Source organism: Lathyrus oleraceus, chromosome 7 (genome assembly GCF_024323335.1).
Source record: "Lathyrus oleraceus cultivar Zhongwan6 chromosome 7, CAAS_Psat_ZW6_1.0, whole genome shotgun sequence".
NCBI classification, from domain to species: Eukaryota; Viridiplantae; Streptophyta; class Magnoliopsida; order Fabales; family Fabaceae; genus Lathyrus; species Lathyrus oleraceus.
Genome location: NC_066585.1, coordinates 293,630,431 through 293,650,741, shown reverse-complemented (window position 1 = coordinate 293,650,741; position 20,311 = coordinate 293,630,431).

The following is a 20,311-nucleotide window of genomic DNA, read 5'->3' as shown; positions in this document are numbered from 1 at the left end:
ACTTAAACAACCACGTCTAAAAGTGCTCCAATATGCTCCATGATGATGAATTGATCAATCAAAAGTGTTTAGGTTTGAAGAATTTTTGGAAAAAAGTGAGAGAAAAATTTGGAGGATTTCGTTGAATCTAGATCTAGAATGTTCAATCTGATGAAAACAGTTATGATTAAGCATATATACTCTATGCTAATCATGTTTAAGAGAGGTTTAGGGCAAATGCAAATGAGATTAAGAAGCTTTGTGGTGTAAGTGCAAAAATGATATTTTCTCTCCATGCACCCTCATGCACGTGAACAGTGCATGTTCAAGGTCAAAAATGCCTAAAAATGAGTTCATGCACATGTTGGAATTGGTTTGGTATGCATATGTTCAACCAAAATGAAGTTATGCAATTTCTTCCCAAAATCTTCATGAATGAGCCAATGCCATGCAAATGAGAATTCATGTCAAATGATGATATTCCTGGAAAATACATGTTATAAGGATCAATATGCAAAAAGAACCACTCAAATTGGCCTTTTGGTTTGAAAGTTATGCTCATTTGAAGTTTAAACCACACTTTGCCATGATTGGACCATATCTCCTCAACCACACATGAGAAATTCATGATCTTGGACTTTTTGGAAATGGGAAAGAAAGATCTTCAACTTTCATGTTGAACAAAATTTCATTTGAAGCTTTCTTGATGATGCAATCTTGAGTTGAAGTTGGTCAAAAACCTTTCCATTTTTGGAAACTTCAAATTACAGGTCACCTGCTATTTTTGGAAAGTCTTGATCTGGCTTCAAATCCTTCAATGTTGATGTTTGAAATGTCAAATTAGACTTGTTTACACATGAATGAGACATCTCTAACCATTTCCCACTTCCAAATCCACAGTTGAATTGACAGTTGACTTTTGTTGACTTTTTAGGGTTTCAGATGATTTGCACATGGACTGATGAGTTCTGAGCCTTCAACCTTTGGCCAAGCTACTTCCAAATGATCCTTGGGTCATGTGAACTCATTGTACCAACCCTAGGGCTTTGATCTCAGGAAAAATGCTCTTGTTGCCTTGCACAGTTGAACCTCCTGATCAGTCTTGCCTGATGACATGATGGACTATGCAATGACAATGCAATGTTAATGACCTAAAATGAAAATGTATATACAAATGTGAGTTGAAAATTTGAGGTGCTACAGCTGCCCCTATTCAATCAACTGGGATCCTGAACGGATGAAAGCAACGGCTGTCAGACCTTCAAGGTAAACAGGGATTGAATACCAAAGAACCGTAGAAATTTGCACTCTGCGGGAAATAAACAGGATATTTGCAGCAGTAACCAGACAAGATGTTTACCGACGACTCTACTAGGGATTTTGATTTCTGTCAAAGGAAAGATACAACCAAACGTCAACGGACGAATGGGAAAAACTCAACGTTTATCGACACCAACGGAGAGGTGACCAGACATCAACGGATGACTGGGAAGACTCGACCAGACGTCGACGGACGAACGGGAGAGGCTCGACGTTTATCGGCACCAACGGAGAGGTGACCAGACATCAACGGATGAATGGGAAGACTCGACCAGACGTCAACGGACGAAAGGGAGAAGCTCGACGTTTATCGACACCACCGGAGAGGTGAACAGACACTAGGGAAGGAAAACAAAATATTTGCAACCGGAAACCAGATAGGACGTTTACCGACGACTCTACTGGGGATCTCTGGTTGGGGAACAACCAGACATTTACCAATGACTGGGATAAAGACTCGACGGTTACCGACATCGAAAGATGATGTTTACCGACATCAAACAAAGACGACCAGACATTTACCGATGGCTGGGGAATCGGATGTGCTACCAGACGTCAACGGACGACCAGGCAAAAACTCAACGTTTATCGACACCAACGGAGAGGTGAACAGACATCAACAAATGACCTGTGGGGAAGAGATACAACTAGACGTCAACGGACGAATAGGAAAAACTCAACGTTTATTGACACCAACGGAGAGGTGAATCCTGGGGAAGGGTACAACTATACGTCAACGGACGAATAGGAAAAACTCAACGTTTATCGACACCAACGGAGAGGTGACCAGACATCAACGGATGAATGAGAAAGGATAGATGTTACACACATCGGAAGATGATGTTTACCGACATCAATAAAGGGCTGACCAGACATTTACCGATGACTGGGGTAAAGACTGGATGTTTACCGACACCGAAACAATGGTATTTACCGACACCAAAAAAGGGACACACACGGGTGCAAACATGACACTTACCGGTATCATAGGAAAGACACTTTCGACACGTCAAGGCAAGGCTAAACACTTACTGGGGATCTCACTGGGGATAATCAAGCTTCCTTTCACGGACAAGTGAGGAAATAAACCTCTCTGGGGAGTTATCAATCCGGAATTCTGTCAGGAGCAACTGTAGCAAACGTGTCGTACAGGTGCTGAACAACGATCCGCCTCTGCCGGGGATATGGTCTGATTAGGCTTAACACATGAATGCATATGTTTGAATTTTTCTATGGTGTAATGCTCCATATTGAATGGAAATGCTACGCGATTTGAGGATGCAATGATCACTACATGCAAGATGCAAAATGATGAAAACTCCCGCTGGGGAGCAAACGGATTGCTCTGCTAAACGCACAAATTTGAATAGATTCCTCAACTCCGTGGGGAGACTCCGTCTGAGGAATATGCTCTGCGGGGAGTAGCACCAACTTCTCACTCATGCTGAGGAATAGCATTGCTGTTGGAAAAAGGATAGATCCCACCAGGGACAACCTTCACCGGATCCAGTCCACTCGGGGACTCCGCTAAGGAAACAACCAATGGCGACTTACCTGGGGAGAGCAGCCAATCCACAGGTAGGATAAACTCTGCTGGAGATAATTTCCACCAAATCTGATCCACTCGGGGAACTGCTGGGGAAAACCATCAATACAAACCCTCTGCTAGGGAGATCCACTAGGGGAAAACACTCCACACCCTGATGGGGAAATGCATAACTCTGTTGGGGAAATAATATACCAGACCACGCTGGAGATTGCAGTACTTCAAACCAGACTGCTGGGGAATAAAATACTCCACTGACACCTCCGCTGGGGATACCGTAACCTTCCAACTCGGTGGGGACTAACAATCTCCAGACTCAGTGGGGATAAACCACTTCCAGGCCTACTGGAGAGTTAAAACTTACCTTAGACCTGCTGGGGAATAAAACTCCACAGACGTCTCTCCAGGGGACAAAAAGAGTTCTGATAGCCTTCCGACTTGCTTGGGGAAACAGTCTCAATCAAGCTTGTTGGGGAATCCCTGATTTTGAATATGCTGGGAAGACAAGTCCTGAACCTGTTTCAACTGCTGGGGGAAGCCCCTCTCACACTACTGGACAGTGTTGACACATCCCTGAACAAACCGTGGCTTATCGGCTTCAGCCAGGAATCCCAAGGTGATGAAGCACGACAAACCTGCCCCAGGGGATTGCATGGACAAGATACGATCAAGTGTCCTCAACATTCAAAATGATTTTCAAATGTTTTATCTTTCTGCACGTTATTGTCTAGCCTTCACGTTTTTATATGCAATGTTTATCAAAAATTCGGACGTTTTTGCAAACAAAACAGTAAAAATAAAACAAGAGAGCAATTCCTAGAAAGAGGTAATTGCGCACAAGAGGAAAATCTATCCTAATGGCAATGTGAATACGGCATCCACTATTTCCCAATTCTGTTATGACTCACAGATCATCAGTTTTCCTCCCAACTTCCTTGCTTTCTGAGCAGACTGATTGGACCGATCCTATCCTTCGAGATGGTAGACACTGAAGCACGATGAAGTACAGATAACTTAGACTGTAGTCTTCGCTTTAATCCCTCTTTTGCCTGGATCGCCCTTTCGGGTTTTCAATCCACCGGGATACCCATTTTTGCCTAAGCCGCCCTTGCGGGTTTTCGACATACCGGGTGTACAAATTCTTTTCATTTTTATCCCTAACTTTTGCCCGAACCTTTTCTTCTCTTTTTTTTCGTCGGGATGCCCTTTTTTGCCTGGACTCTTTTATTCTTTTCGTCCAGCGGGTCAATTTATGCGAAGTATTTTTTGACTACATCTGAGTTAACAGGGGACGGAAAATCTTCACCATCCATAGTTGTAAGCATCAAGGCTCCACCGGAGAAAACCTTCTTAACAACATATGGACCTTCGTAATTAGGAGTCCACTTGCCCCTGTTATCTGTACCGGGAGGAAGGATCCTCTTCCAAACTAAATCACCAGTCTGATAGCTTCGAGGACGCACTTTCTGATCAAAGGCTCTCTTCATCCTTCTCTGATACAACTGCCCATGGCACACAGCTGCTAACCGTCTCTCCTCGATAAGGCTCAACTCGTTAAACCTTGTTCGAATCCACTCAGCTTCGTCAAGCTTGACATCCAACAAGACTCTCAGAGAAGGAATCTTCACTTCAACAGGTAGGACAGCTTCCATACCATACACAAGGGAGTAAGGGGTTTCCCCGGTCGACGTACGTACTGAGGTACGGTACCCATGCAAAGCGAAAGGCAGCATCTCATGCCAATCTTTGTACGTCACGACCATCTTCTGCATAACCTTCTTAATATTCTTGTTTGCCGCCTCTACAGCACCATTCATCTTCGGTCTGTAAGGAGAAGAATTGTGATGTTCAATCTTGAAATCTTTGCAAAGCTCCTTTATCATCTTGTTATTGAGATTCAAACCATTGTCAGTGATGATTCTCTCAGGGACCCCATAACGACAGATGATTTCCTTCTTAATGAATCGGGCAACCACTTGCTTGGTGACGTTAGCATAGGAAGCTGCTTCCACCCACTTGGTGAAGTAGTCAATTGCAACCAGGATGAAGCGATGTCCATTAGAAGCAGTAGGCTCAATCTTCCCAATCATATCAATGCCCCACATCGCGAACGGCCAAGGCGAATTCATGACATTCAGAGGGCTTGGTGGTACATGCACCTTATTAGCATAGATTTGACACTTATGGCACTTCCGAGCATATTTGAAACAATCGGATTCCATAGTCATCCAGTAATAACCGGCTCTCAACAATTTCTTAGCCATTGCATGACCACCAGCATGGGTACCAAAAGATCCTTCGTGCACTTCTTGCATCAACATGTCTACTTCGTGTCTATCCACGCATCTGAGCAGAACCATGTCAAAGTTCCTCTTGTACAACACATCATCCTGATTCAAATAAAAGCTTCCAGCTAGCCTTCTCAGGGTTTTCTTGTCATTCTTTGACGCACCTTCAGGATACTCCTGGCTCTTGAGGAAGTTCTTGATATCATAGTACCACGACTTCTCATCAACAACAGACTCGGCTGCAAACACATACGCAGGCCTCTCGAGTCGATTCACCGCAACATGTGGCACATGATTCCACCAATGAACTTTGATCATAGAAGACAAAGTAGCCAAGGCATCAGCCATCTGATTCTTATCCCGGGGGACATGATACAACTTCACCTTCTTGAAGAACGTCAGTATTCTTCTGGTGTAATCTCTGTAAGGAATCAAATGCGGCTGGTTGGTACTCCAATCTCCATTGACCTGATTAATCACTAGAGCGGAATCTCCATATATGTCCAGAGTCTTGATCCTCAGATCGATGGCTTCTTCTATCCCCATGATACAAGCATCATACTCAGCCTCGTTGTTGGTCACGTCAAAAGTCAGTCTGGCAGAAAAAGGTATATGAGCACCTTTAAGATTAATAAGCACTGCCCCAACACCGTTGCCATTCACATTCACAGCCCCATCAAACATCATTGTCCACTTGTCATCAGGATCCGGTCCTTCCTCGACAAGAGGCTCTTCACAATCTTTCATCTTTAGATACATGATGTCTTCATCAGGGAATTCAAACATCATCGGCTGATAATCATCAATTGGTTGCTCGGCAAGGTTGTCTGACAGAATACTACCTTTGATGGCCTTCTGCGACGTATACTGAATATCATATTTTGTTAAAATCATCTGCCAACGGGAAACACGTCCGGTGAGAGTCGGCTTCTCAAATATGTCTTTCACTGGATCCATCTTAGAAATCAACAAAGTGGTATGGTTCAACATATACTGCCTCAGTCGGCGAGCAGCCCAGGCCAAAACATAACAAGTTTTCTCAAGCTGTGAATATTTGATTTCACAGTCGGTAAACTTTTTGCTAAGGTAGTATATGGCATGCTCTTTTCGACCAGACTCGTCATGCTGTCCCAATACACACCCCATCGAGTTCTCAGTCACTGATAGGTACATTATCAGCGGTCTCCCAGGAACTGGAGGTATAAGGATTGGAGGTTTCTGTAAATACTCTTTTATCTTGTCAAAAGCTTTCTGACAGTCATCATTCCACCTGATTGCTTGATTCTTTCTTAGCAATTTGAATATTGGTTCACACGTGGCAGTTAGGTGAGATACAAACCTAGCAATGTAGTTCAATCTCCCTAAAAACCCACGAACCTGCTTTTCTGTTTTCGGTTCAGGCATTTCTCGAATAGCTTTGACTTTTGCTGGATCAACCTCAATCCCTTTCTCACTGACAATGAAGCCCAACAGCTTCCCAGATCTCACACCAAACGTACACTTGTTCGGATTCAGCCTCAGTTTGAACTTTCTCAGTCGGTCAAACAATTTCTGTAAATTAACCAGGTGCTCCTCTTCTGTCTGCGACTTCGCAATCATATCATCCACGTACACTTCAATCTCTTTGTGCATCATGTCATGAAAGAGAGTCGTCATAGCCCTCTGATAGGTAGCACCGGCATTCTTCAGCTCAAATGGCATCACCTTATAGCAGAACGTGCCCCAAGGCGTAATGAATGTCGTCTTTTCCATGTCCTCTGGCGCCATCTTGATCTGATTATACCCAGAAAAACCATCCATGAAAGAGAAAACCGAGGATTGAGCCGTATTATCAACCAATACATCAATGTGAGGTAATGGGAAATCATCTTTCGGACTCGCTCTGTTCAAATCCCGGTAATCGACACACATTCTGACTTTGCCGTCCTTCTTCGGCACGGGAACGATTTGGCCACCCACAGGGAATAAGTCGTCACTGACAGAAAACCCACGTCCAACTGCTTCTAAACCTCTTCCTTGATCTTGACAGCCATATCAGGACTAGTTTTGCGAAGCTTCTGCTTGACTAAAGGACAATCTTCTCTGAGAGGTAGTCTATGCACCACAATATCGGTATCCAACCCAGGCATATCTTGATACGACCAGGAGAATATCTCCACATATTCTCTCAGCATCTCAATCAACCTTTTCTTGACATCTTCTTTCAAAGACGAGCCAGTGTCTACCAACACATGTGACAACACTGCACCCTTACACTCCATAGTGATATGCAGGGCCTTGTTATGGTTACGTCCTTCAGGCGTCAAGTCCAAGCCTGTGAACCCCACACCATGCCTGGTACTCACATTAGCAATCACACCCTCCAAATGGTTGACAGAGATCTCTTGAGGCACGTAAGCCAGATTCAGCATCTTCAACAAGGCATTACGGTGTGCCTCAGAGCATAGAAGCAATGAGAGGATGGAAATCTTGGACGGAGTCTGATTCAGCTGATCTACAATCTTGTAGTCACTCTTCTTAATTATCTTCATGAACTCCTCCACGTCTTTCTCGAATGAACCCTCAGGCGCCTCCTTCTGAGCAGGTTCTTCATCAACCACGGCCTGTTTACCCTTCGCCTTGGCGAGTGCCTCAGCATTGTCATCTCTCAAAGGTTGGGGAGCAAACAGACGTCCACTTTTGGTAAACCCTCCTGGTCCTCCAACGTTGTCCACAACTGGACCAACAATCACAGGAGTCCTACTAGGCACACCAATAGTCACAGGAGACTGATTCACTGGCCTAACCTGACTCTCAGCCCTTCTGTTGCTGCGATATGCATTGTCATACTTCCACGGCACAACCCTACTATTCTCAACAGCCCTTCTGCCCGAAGCAACAATAGTAGTTGAAGCATTGACAGTAACAGGAGCAGAAATGGTAACAGGAGTACCACTAGCTATAGACGCATTAACAGTCCTCTGGCCACGTCCCTCGGACGGTTTGAAATAAATGGTGACGGTTGACACCACCCCACAATCTCTAGCAGCCCGAGCAAACTGTAAACAGCCCTCATCGATCAGATTCTGACTACCAACCCTCAACTGTACGCAACCATTTTCTGAACCAGCACATTCTTCACAGCCCTCACAATAGCCCGGGAACATTCCCCCACTCAATAGACGGTCCTTCACAACACCCAACGAGGTCTGAATCTCCTCAACACTGACCACCAAGTCTTCAGCTTCACCGTCTTCAACATTGTTTACCCTATGCGCACCATGCTGAGGCATAGGATTGTTCACAACATTCGGCACAGGAGCAAAATTGATAGTTTTGACGTCAATTAAGTCCTGGACTTTATGATGAAAAGCCCTACAGTTCTCAATGTGGTGCCCCGGTGCACCAGAGTGGAAATCACAACGTACATTGGCATCATACCCAGGTGGTATCTTTGTCAACGGTGCCATTGTGCGCAACTCAACGAATCCCAATTTGAACAGTTCAGGCAACAACTCAGCATAGGTCATCGGCAATGGGTCAAAACGTCGATCAGGCACCCTCTGTCTAGGCTGATACGGACGTTGCTGTTGTTGTTGTTGTGGTGGTGGTTGTTGAACTCTCTGTTGTTGACGAGGCTGAGGTGCTGGGATGGTTACAGCAGCAACCTGGCGATATTGCCCTCTGTTGGCGCTTCTTCTATGTTGCACAGCGTTGGTTTCACCCTCTCTCCTACGAGGTGCCCCAGCAAATGGTTTCTTCGAAGATGAGGAACCAGCATCCTGAATCTTCCCAGCTTTAATCAAGCTTTCAGTCCTTTCCCCACAAATTACAACGTCTGAAAAACTACCGAATGGGCAACTCCCCATCCGGTCCATGAACACGCCTTGCAATGTCCCAATAAACATATCGGTCAATTCCCTTTCCAGCATAGGGGGTTGTACTCTTGCAGCCAACTCACGCCACCTCTGGGCGTACTCCTTGAAACTCTCACCAGATTTCTGACAAAGACTCTGCAACTGAGTCCGGCTCGGCGCCATGTCCATATTATGTTTATATTGCCTCAAGAAGGCCTCACCCAGGTCTCTCCAATTACGGATAGAATCTCTCTTCAGTTCCATGTACCAATCCAAGGAAGCCCCAGACAAGCTGTCCTGGAAGAAGTACATCCATATTTTCTCGTCATCTATATAAGCAGAGATCTTCCTGTAGTAGGCCTACACATGGGTGCGAGGACAAGAAGTACCATTGTATTTATCAAATGATGGCGCTTTGAACTTGTAGGGAATTCTCAACCCTTCCACTAGACCCAGGTTTGTTACATCAAAACCAAGAGAGTTCTGACATTCCATAGCTCGGATCTTCTCAGCAAGGGCATCCACCTTCCGATCCCTCTCTTCAACTTTTCCAACATCGTCATCTTCACTAAGCAGTGTGAACATGTCCTCCTGTCTGTCAACCAGGGGAGCAGGATGGCGAATCGGAGCCCGGGTAGCTCTGACATTAGCAGTCTCTGCAGCAAGAGGCTGTCCGTTGATTCTGATACCCCTCAACTCATCACCCACAGCGTAGTCATTGACGGGAGCAGCAACATTATGATCATTAACCGGGACACCCACTGGTGAAGCACGGTTGGACGGCGGAATCACGGCTTCCTGTCTCTGGGCTAAGGCACGCAGCTCCTCTTGCCCATGAACGACCCCTTGCATCATAGTCATAAATTGGGCCATGTTAGCCCTCATCTCAGCCAATTCTGCTTGAACCTGGTCCATGTTCCTCTGTTGATTCAATCTGGTTGCGTAGCGGTGCGGACGTTGGTCAGCTATCCTGCCTGACACAGGAACCAGAGTGAGAAGTCTCGAGCAAGAACACCTGTAATGCAAAATGATATGTGTATGATGCTAATGATGCGTATGATGCACATGATATGTTCATTTCTCAGGCATTCAAGAGCCTAATTCATCTTGCAAGAAGTGGCAACCTGCAATACGGACAACAAAGAAGCAACATACACAAGATAACTGAGCACAAGGTGAAACATCAACAACCAACTCTATAGATATGAGCAACAAGGATCATACAACACAGGTTCAAATGATCAAAGTACAACAATGAATCCCATCCAACAAGCCTGGAGGTGATTCAAAACATAAACAACAGAGATACAGGCTAAGACAAATGGCTTCCAGGAATGAGAGTCTTCAGGTACTGACACTGGTCTATCAACAGGTCACACTCTGAACATTCTGGCAGGGGAGTGATCTTCTCCTTCAGTTGTCTTCTGAGCTCTAAAACTTCTCCTCCAAGTTGGCTCTCTGATGCATGTCTCAAGTCTACTTCTTTCTTCAACTGGATGTCTTTGTCTCTGAGTTGCTTCTCCAAGTCTCTTATCTTCTTCTGATAATTGGCTTCAGCTCTCTGCAACCTCAAGCATTCACGGTGTTCTGCATTCAACAAGGCCTCCATATCTTCATAAGACCTCTTCTTACCCTTCAGTCTAGCAACATCTTCACCCTGCATACCTTTGAGTTGATGAGCCAAATTCAACTTATCAGCTTTGGCTTTGTAGAGCTCCATCTGGGTGTCTTGCTCCTTCTCCTTCAACCGGCGATTCTCCATTAAGGCTTGCTTGTACTGCTCAGCAGGTACACTCTCAACAAGGATCAAAGGTGGTTGCTCTCGCAATGACTTCATCCTATCATAGGGCAACAACAAAGTCTCAACTCTCTTCTTGACCCAATCAATGTAGTCAGGCATAGCAACATCAAACTTCTTCCCCAGAACAGCTCCATCCTTGACACCAATGGTCTTCCAAGCTCTTCCTATCTGCTCCAATCTAGCAGGGTCACTCCGCTTCTCAAAATACACACTTTCAGCTATCTCAGCATCAAGTGGTCTTCCATTCATCACGAACCCCAACTGGCGAAGAGAAAGAACCGGATTGTAATTGATGAAACCCTTAGTCCCTACAAGTGGCACATTACGGAACTTTCCACAACTCATGATGGCATTACGCACATCCATCCGGTAAGATTGCCACCTGATATCATAAGAGGTAAGAGACATGATCCTCTGAGTCCACTTATGAGTGCTCTGAGCATCCACAAAAGGTCCACTGACTGGCAGGAGAGACAGGAACCATCTGAGCAAAAGTGGGAGACAGCATCGGATAGCTCCACCCTTACCATGCCTACTGTGAATAGCATAGTAAGTGTCAGCTAACAAAGTAGGACCTGGATTTCCTCCAATGAAGATAATGACTACAACATAGTCCGCAAAGTTGGGCATACTCGGGAACAAGACAATCCCATAAATCATGATGACCAACTGAGCATGAAAAGCCTCCCAATTTCCCTTCTTTGCTTCCTCTTTAGCCATCCTCAACAGGAACTTCAAAGGCAACCCTACAACATCCCCACTGGAACATGAACTTAAACAGCCATGATTTCTCTTGCTCACACGTCCAAAAGTGCTCCAATATGCTCCATGATGATGAATTGATCAATCAAAAGTGTTTAGGTTTGAAGAATTTTTGGAAAAAAGTGAGAGAAAAATTTGGAGGATTTGGTTGAATCTAGATCTAGAATGTTCAATCTGATGAAAACAGTTATGATTAAGCATATATACTCTATACTAATCATGTTTAAGAGAGGTTTAGGGCAAATGCAAATGAGATTAAGAAGCTTTGTGGTGTAAGTGCAAAAATGATATTTTCTCTCCATGCACCCTCATCCACGTGAACAGTGCATGTTCAAGGTCAAAAATGCCTAAAAATGAGTTCATGCACATGTTGGAATTGGTTTGGTATGCATATGTTCAACCAAAATGAAGTTATGCAATTTCTTCCCAAAATCTTCATGAATGAGCCAATGCCATGCAAATGAGAATTCATGTCAAATGATGATATGCCTGGAAAATACATGTTATAAGGATCAATATGCAAAAAGAACCACTCAAATTGGCCTTTCGGTTTGAAAGTTATGCTCATTTGAAGTTTAAACCACACTTCGCCATGATTGGACCATATCTCCTCAACCACACATGATAAATTCATGATCTTGGACTTTTTAGAAATGGGAGAGAAAGATCTTCAACTTTCATGTTGGACAAAATTTCATTTGAAGCTTTCTTGATGATGTAATCTTGAGTTGAAGTTGGTCAAAAACCTTTCCATTTTTGGAAACTTCAAATTACAGGTCACCTGCTATTTTTGGAATGTCTTGATCTGGCTTCAAATCCTTCAATGTTGATGTTTGAAATGTCAAATAAGACTTGTTTACACATGAATGAGACATCTCTAACCATTTCCCACTTCCAAATCCACAGTTGAATTGACAGTTGACTTTTGTTGACTTTTTAGGGTTTCAGATGATTTGCACATGGACTGATGAGTTCTGAGCCTTCAACCTTTGGCCAAGCTACTTCCAAATGATCCTTGGGTCATGTGAACTCATTGTACCAACCCTAGGGCTTTGATCTCAGGAAAAATGCTCTTGTTGCCTTGCACAGTTGAACCTCCTGATCAGTCTTGCCTGATGACATGATGGACTATGCAATGACAATGCAATGTTAATGACCTAAAATGAAAATGTATATACAAATGGGAGGTGCAAATTTGAGGTGCTACAATAACAAATAAACAATATCATACAACAAGGGTGAAAAGTAGGCAAAACCACCAAGGAAACTTTTTTTCCCCAGCAGAGTCGCCACTTTTCTGTAGCGGTGTATTCGTCACTTTATGATTTATTGATTAAATCAAAAGCAAAGCATACAAAGAATCGAGTCGCCACCGCACTTTTATTTATCCAAAGGAATGGCTAAAAAGCGAACAAAAGCCTAAGAAGTTTTACACATAGAAAACTAATGAAAAGATCAGAGATCTGGGTAAGGGGTAAATTACGCAATGGGAAGGTGTTAGGCACCCAAAACGTCCTAGGTACTCCTAGGGAGCCCTTTTCACACTTGTTGTACGAAATGTTATTTGTTTATGAAATATTTATTGTGCAAACAATGGATTGAAGGGATGAGAAAAGAATATACAAGTTATTATTTTTGTGTTTGGATGGATAACCATTGCCTATGTACCTTTACAAGATCAAAACCTCGTAGTTCGGCTAAAAGATTTCCAAAATATGAGTGAGTTCATTTTAAACAAAATCCCTAAGGTCTTTCGTTATCCACGGGAGAAAACTCAACCTTATACGAACAACAAGTCCACCATGTGAGAAAAGCTTCAACTTGCTAGTGAGGGATTAACCCTATAATAAGCAAGGAAGTCTTACAATTCAATCACTAAGGACAAAAGGTGAGATTAACATCAACCACTAAGATAATTGAGATCTATGGCTAATGTATGAAAACTTATCAAGAATGGACAAAGCCACAAAATCATTGAATGAGTGGAATTAACCAATTAGGATTTATTCACAAAAAGATGGTCAAAGTATGATTAGAATTCAATTCAAAAGAAGTATTTTGAAAATGAAGTTTGAAAAAATCAAAGGCTTAAGGCCTAGGTTTCTAATTTGAAATCATGTCAAAATGTTTGCACAAAGTTTTCAAGTTTGGGTTAACATGCAAAGATGGAGGTTTAAAGAAACAAAAGGTGGAAGGTGAGGGATGTAAAACTTCTTAGATGTTCACCTCTTGAGACCATATGTAGATGATCCAAGTGATTCCTTTGGAATAGGCAATGAGCAAATAACAGATGAACAAAGTAAATGGATACCGGATGCCAATCAATGGACTTATTCCAATCTCCAAAGAATGCTCATAGGAAACAACTGCCAATAAATGGACTTACAATTGACTCCTCACATACAACAAGCAAAACAAATGCAATAAGCAAGAGGAAACAAGTTGCCAATAAATGGTCTTACACTCGACTCCTTCCAGATCATAGGAAACAACTGCCAATAAATGGACTTACAATTGACTCCTCAATGGACAAACAAAAGTGTCACAAAGATATGAATAATGATCATGAAATGATGTACAATTAAGGGTGATAAATGCACAAAGGCACACTCAAACAAATATGCACAGATGAATCAAGTAAGCAAACAAACAAGTCAATTAGCACACACTATATACAATCAATTAGGCTCAAGCAAGGTTAGGCTTTACAGCCAACTGGAATGGGGTATTTTGTGCTCTTAACCCTAACATTGAGAGTTAGGGTGAAGCAGATGAAATGGAGATGAGGGGTGTGCCTCATAGCTCTTATCCCTGGCCTGGGAGAGCTTTAAACAATAGAAAGTGTGGGAGTTCAGAAAGTAGGAACTCTTCTCCACAAGTGATTGACTCTATAAGATCTAGGGTTAGTATTCACAATGCATCAACACATTGTGTGAGCAAGGTGAATGACTCAACTGAATAGCAGGAGATGGATTACACATCTCTTTTATCTGCCAATTGCCTCATAAGAGGACTTTTCCTGCTTGGCACAAAGATAAACAAACACAAGCATTGCCTCTTAAGGAGGACTTCAGACAGGTGCCTACCAATAACAGTAGGTCTTCCAGACTACATGAAGATTAGGGATTATACCTAAGTGGTTAAGCAACCAAGCAAAAGCAAAGTTCAAGTGAACTTAAAGCAACTTATGTACCTGTGGAAACATCAAACAAATCAGTACAATACTCAAACAATCAAACCACAGTCAATAAGCAACAAACAATCCCAATGTACACAAGGTATAAGCCAAAAGCAAAACTCAAATGAGCTAACATCAACCTACAAAACACACAAAGATTAGTAATCAAAAGGCAAATATCAATGCTCAAGTGATGGAGCATCAACAACTATGGAACTTTAATGTTCAACCTGAAATCAAAGCTCAAATGTGAGAGGCAAACCACTAGGTCAAAGCCTAGGATCAAAGGTGGAGAAAAAATTCAAAACAGAAGCTGAAAATTTACATGAATCAACTTCAAACACATCTTGAAACATTCCAAAAGGTCTCACATAAATATCATTAACCAAAAGCATTTCATGATCAAATGAAATTCAAGGCAATTTTAAAGCTCAAATATGATCAACCAGAATGAAAAATCTCAATTAAATCAGAAATGATTCCAATAATTCCAACAACAATCATGAACAATCACAACATTCATAACATGCATCATACAAAAAATCAGGACAATTGGAGATCATTTGGCATGGCAAACACATCATTCAAGTTGAACATCAAAAGGTGTGACACAAATTGTCACACCAACTTAACATGATCATAAAACAGAAATGACAATTGATAAAAATACCAAATCAACACCAAAATGTCAAGCAAGGTGTCTAGTTTCATCACGCAAATTTTCAGAATCATTGGATCAAAGACCAGCATTTCACAAAGGTATAAGCATGGCAAGGTCAAATAAGCATACATGTTCAAACATCCTAGCACAAAAAGTTATCCAGCCAAGCACAACTTGTAAAATCATGATCAAAAAATAATAGACAGAAAAAGAAACACAATGCAAAAAACCTGGTAATTTTTGGATTAATTTTCAAATTGATATGATTTTTTTAAGATGAGAAAAAATTAAAAAATAACATGAAACATAGCATATGAAATGTATGGAGGGAAATGAGAAAATAGAATGAAGCATTTAAAAATGGTTGGCACGGAGGATCGAACTAGGGACGAATTCAAAAGCTGGCGCCAAACAAATGAAACGCAGTGTTTCATTAATACAGTTGGCATGGTCAAAGTATGCGTGGCTTAGTCAAACGATTGTGAGCCAATGGATATGCTGTGTGTGCAAAACGTGGACCAATCATACGCGAGCCCTAAGCTAACACATGCAGACCAGTAAAAACGTTTTCTAAAGAATCAAAAGCATGGCCTAATGTAAACTGCATCTTCTTCCTTGCGCATGCATATGAACAGTAGCAACATCTTCATGCATCAAGAACAAATGTTCCAGAAATCAAAATCAAAGCCATCATCATGTAGCACATTCAATGTAGATCACGAATCAATAAGCAACTAAACCTAATTCCACATGAGGAGAGCAAATCGAACACAAGAACATTCATACATGAAACTTTAATCAACCCTAACTAACTCAAAAGTGCATGGAATTTCATGATTCAAAGCTCAGAGTGATCAGCATAAAGAGATCTACAATAACATCACAATAATTTTGAGAATCAAGAGGATCGATTTTGTAACCTCTTGAAGAGCAGAACTGTTGAATCGTGTTATCCAGGCCTTGTGATGCTCCAAAGCTCTTCTATGATGCTTGTACAGGTGATTGGAAGAAAGATTGAAGCTCAATTGTGCTAGCATTCAACAGAATTTGAAATCACCATAGATATCCAAAGCTTCGAGCATGCTTCAATGTGGCTCTGTTTGCTTCAATTCCACGTGCAGTTCTACTCAATAACACTTCAGGATCAAGAATCAAGCCATGAAATGTGCTTTGATGTGAAGAAATTTGAAGAAAATTTGAGAGGAAAATTATTGAGAATTTGGATCTAGATCTGAAATTTTTGTTGTTAATGCTGAAAACAGTTAGGTTTATGCTTATATAGGTCATACGAATCCTCTTTAAATCATGCTTAGGCCAAAGATAATTGTAATTAACCAAAATGAGGTGTAAGTGCCAAAATTGGTTTTTCACCTTATGCATGAAATGCATGTGTGAACAGTGCATGAATTTCCTTTCATTTTCACTTAAAATCTGATTTTGGAGCTAATGGCAATAGCATAATGTTCAAATAATGCACCAATTTTAAATTTCATGATTTCCCTCCAAAAAACCAATGAATTAGCAAGTGCTCATATGATGACAATTCATGTAATGTAATGCATGATTTGGAAATTAGAGGTCAAGAGAAGAACAATGCAAAAAGAGACACCCATTGTGGAGCTTTGGTTGAGAAGTTATGTCCATTTGAAGTTCCATGCATAGTTTGCCATGTTTTGATCATATCTCCTTAACCACACATGAGAAATTGATGATCTTGGACTTTTTGGAAATGGGGGAGAAAGATCTACAACTTTCAGGTTCAACAAAATTTCATTTGAAGCTTTCTTGATGATGTAATTTGAAGTTGAAGTTGGGCTAAAACCTTTCCATTTTTGGCAAGTTTGAATTATAGGTCACTTTCTATTTTTGGAAAGTTTTGTCCTGACTTTAAATTCTTCAATGTTGATGTTTGAAATGTCAAATGAGACTTGTTTGAACATGATTGAAGTATTTCTAACCACTTCCCACCTCCAAATCCACAGTTGACTTGGCAGTTGACTTTCTAGGTCTTCAGATGACCTGGCAATGTTCTGATGAAATTCAAGCCTCTACCATTTGGGATTTTGCTTCAAAATAACATCATAGCTCATATGAACTCTTGTGAATGATTGTGGGGTCCAAATTCTCAAGAATGGCCACCATCTATTGCTCAATGACTGCCTTTGACTGCCTTGACCTGTGGTTGCTTCATCTGCAAGACAAAGGTTAGATGACATATTTTTGTACTTTTGGTTAGTGATGAAAAGAAAAGCAAATGATATACAAATGCAAAACATGCTTGGTGATCAAGAATCACTCTCAAAAAGATAACCAACCCATAGGGAAGGAAGCAAGGTGCACAATGATCCTTGAGGCAATGAAATGTTATGATATGATGCCATGAGGGATCTTAGGGACAAAATTGGGGTCTTACAACTGATAATCGGGAAAAGTGAAGCATCGTAGAGAGGATCATAGAACTGAACCAAAACACTCAGAAGTCCTTCAACCACATCGGCAGATAATACAAACAAGAGCTTTCCATGACTTTGCTTGAAGTCCAAAGGATCTAATATAAAGGATGAAATTTCCTTAGCTCTTTCAAATCAGGACATCTGAAATTGTACTTCTTAGTGTTCCTTCGTCCATAATCCATGGTCTGAAAATATTTGCAAATAAGTCCTTAGTTTCCTTGAAATTTATTTTTATGTGATGAATGTTATTATGCGCATGAATGCATGAATGCAACAATCACAAACAAGGGATCACACACAAGGCAAACACAAACAAAGGTCAAGGGATGTATCAAGTCATCATCAAGATCAATCATCCATTTTGCTGGATTATGGTTTTCACCTTATCAACTCCCAAGTTCCATTGATATTAATGAGATTTTATCGGATCAATCGAGAATCAAAGGGTTTATTGTGAGTCACGAGCATGGAGTCAGGTTAAGAACCACCCCAAAGGAGTATGCTAAGGATAAACACTTGCAGATCATGTTCTACAAAAGTTCCCAGAGTCTTAATCCCATCTATTGGATATTATAGGTTAGGATGACTGACTCATCAACCCATAATATTCTCAAGAGAAACTCTTTTAAGTGTAGTATCGCGTAAAAATTGTATTAAGTCTACACCTGAACAGTCTCCGCACTACGTCCTAAATAGGCCAAGTTAGGTTAAATGTTCTACGGTCCTCAGCTTCTCAGACCTCAAATCAGAGAAAGTAATGCCTATTCACAAATAACTTGTGTGACATCAGTAACTCTAAAGAGGTCTCCACTGATTAGATGGGTCTCAAGCCAACTTGTTAATGACTACTCCACACAAGTTGAACATGACTATACCATCCTCTTATCTTAATTGCACTCAAGTTCAGATTAGAACTTTTCTCACCACACAGAGATCACCAAGTACAACAGACAAATTATATCACACAAACAAAAAATACAAACATCAAATATACAAATATATACACACAAAAAGTAGGATGACCCACTGAGGACTACTCCCCAACAGAGTCACCACTTATTTTCTGTAGCAATAAATTCGTGACCATCAAGCTATGGATAAACCTGAGGTCAATAAAACTAGAGTCGCCACCACGCTTTTACTATTTCCAAAGGAAAAGGGAAAAGCATGAACAAACCCCTAGGATAAGAAGTTTTCAAATTAAAACTAATAAAATGCCAGAGATCACAGGTAAGGGGGTTGGTTATACAGAGGTAAGGTGTTAGCACCCAAAGTGTCCTAGGTACTCCTAGGGAGCCCTTTTTTATGTGTGCATGTGTTTTTTGGTATAAAAGATGTTTGATGAAATAGAGTGTGGGGATGAGGAAAGAATTTATTGATTATATTTTTGTGTTTGACAAGATCTGCGGTCTTATGCCTACGTACCAACATAAAAATGAGGGATCAAAACCCCGTAGTTCATGGTAAAAATTTCAAAGAAGTTGGTGAATTGATTTTAAAAAATAAAGTTTTAAGTAAAAGGGCATAAAAGTCCAAAGATTTGAATGGGGTTGTTAGTTATTTTTGTCTTTTGAAATTTAAGTCAATATGGGTAAATTTATTTACAAATTTGATTAAGAAAAAGTTTGAAAATTCATCGCATAAGGCCAAAGTTTCTAATCATTAAAACAATGTCTAAGTTAGAAAACACAAACAAAGAAAGTTTTTGAAAAGAGAGAAAGATGATTTGAAATTAAAGAAGCGGGAGGAGATGAAGGGACTACCCTAAGCAAAAATTAAAAGTTAAAAGTTAAAAAGATATGATGAATGGGATGCAATCCAACAGACAAGAATTCCATATAGAAACCTATTTTCTTTTGGACTTTGATTAAGAAACAATCAATAAGCAATGAGCAATATCCAGACATCAACGAAGATCAAGGCATCAAATAAAGATAACCATATCCAAGTAAGCATTCCAATAGCTAGCAATCTTCATTGTCTTTCAATGTAGCGGATGAAATATCCTTGATCCACTCAGAACAAAGTATCATACATTAACATAACAAAATAATGTTTAAGCATAAAGATAGAGTAGCAGATGAACCAAAGAGATCCAAAGTCTTGCATCAGATAAAATTCATTGTCAAAGATAGCTCGGTCTAAGATGTTGGCATTGGCCAAGTCCTTTAGCATAGTGAATGTTGCCTAATCCTAAGTCCAAAAGTTCATATCAAGTTCCAATAGTCCCCCAAATGTGTTTAGGGTTTTTGCTGTTATTAGGTGTATTAAGGTCTTAACACCACAAACAATATATATAATCACAAGATATGGCTCAAATGAGAAAAGTGAAAAGGACTTGAAACATAAACAAGTTATATGAAATATAAATGGCAATGGATGATAAATTACTAAAATATAAATTGCATAATAGTAAGTGGCTTGAAAGTAAAGCAATATTAACAATAGTTAGTCAATGGTTAGCCAAATGTTAGTGGTGAATTTTAA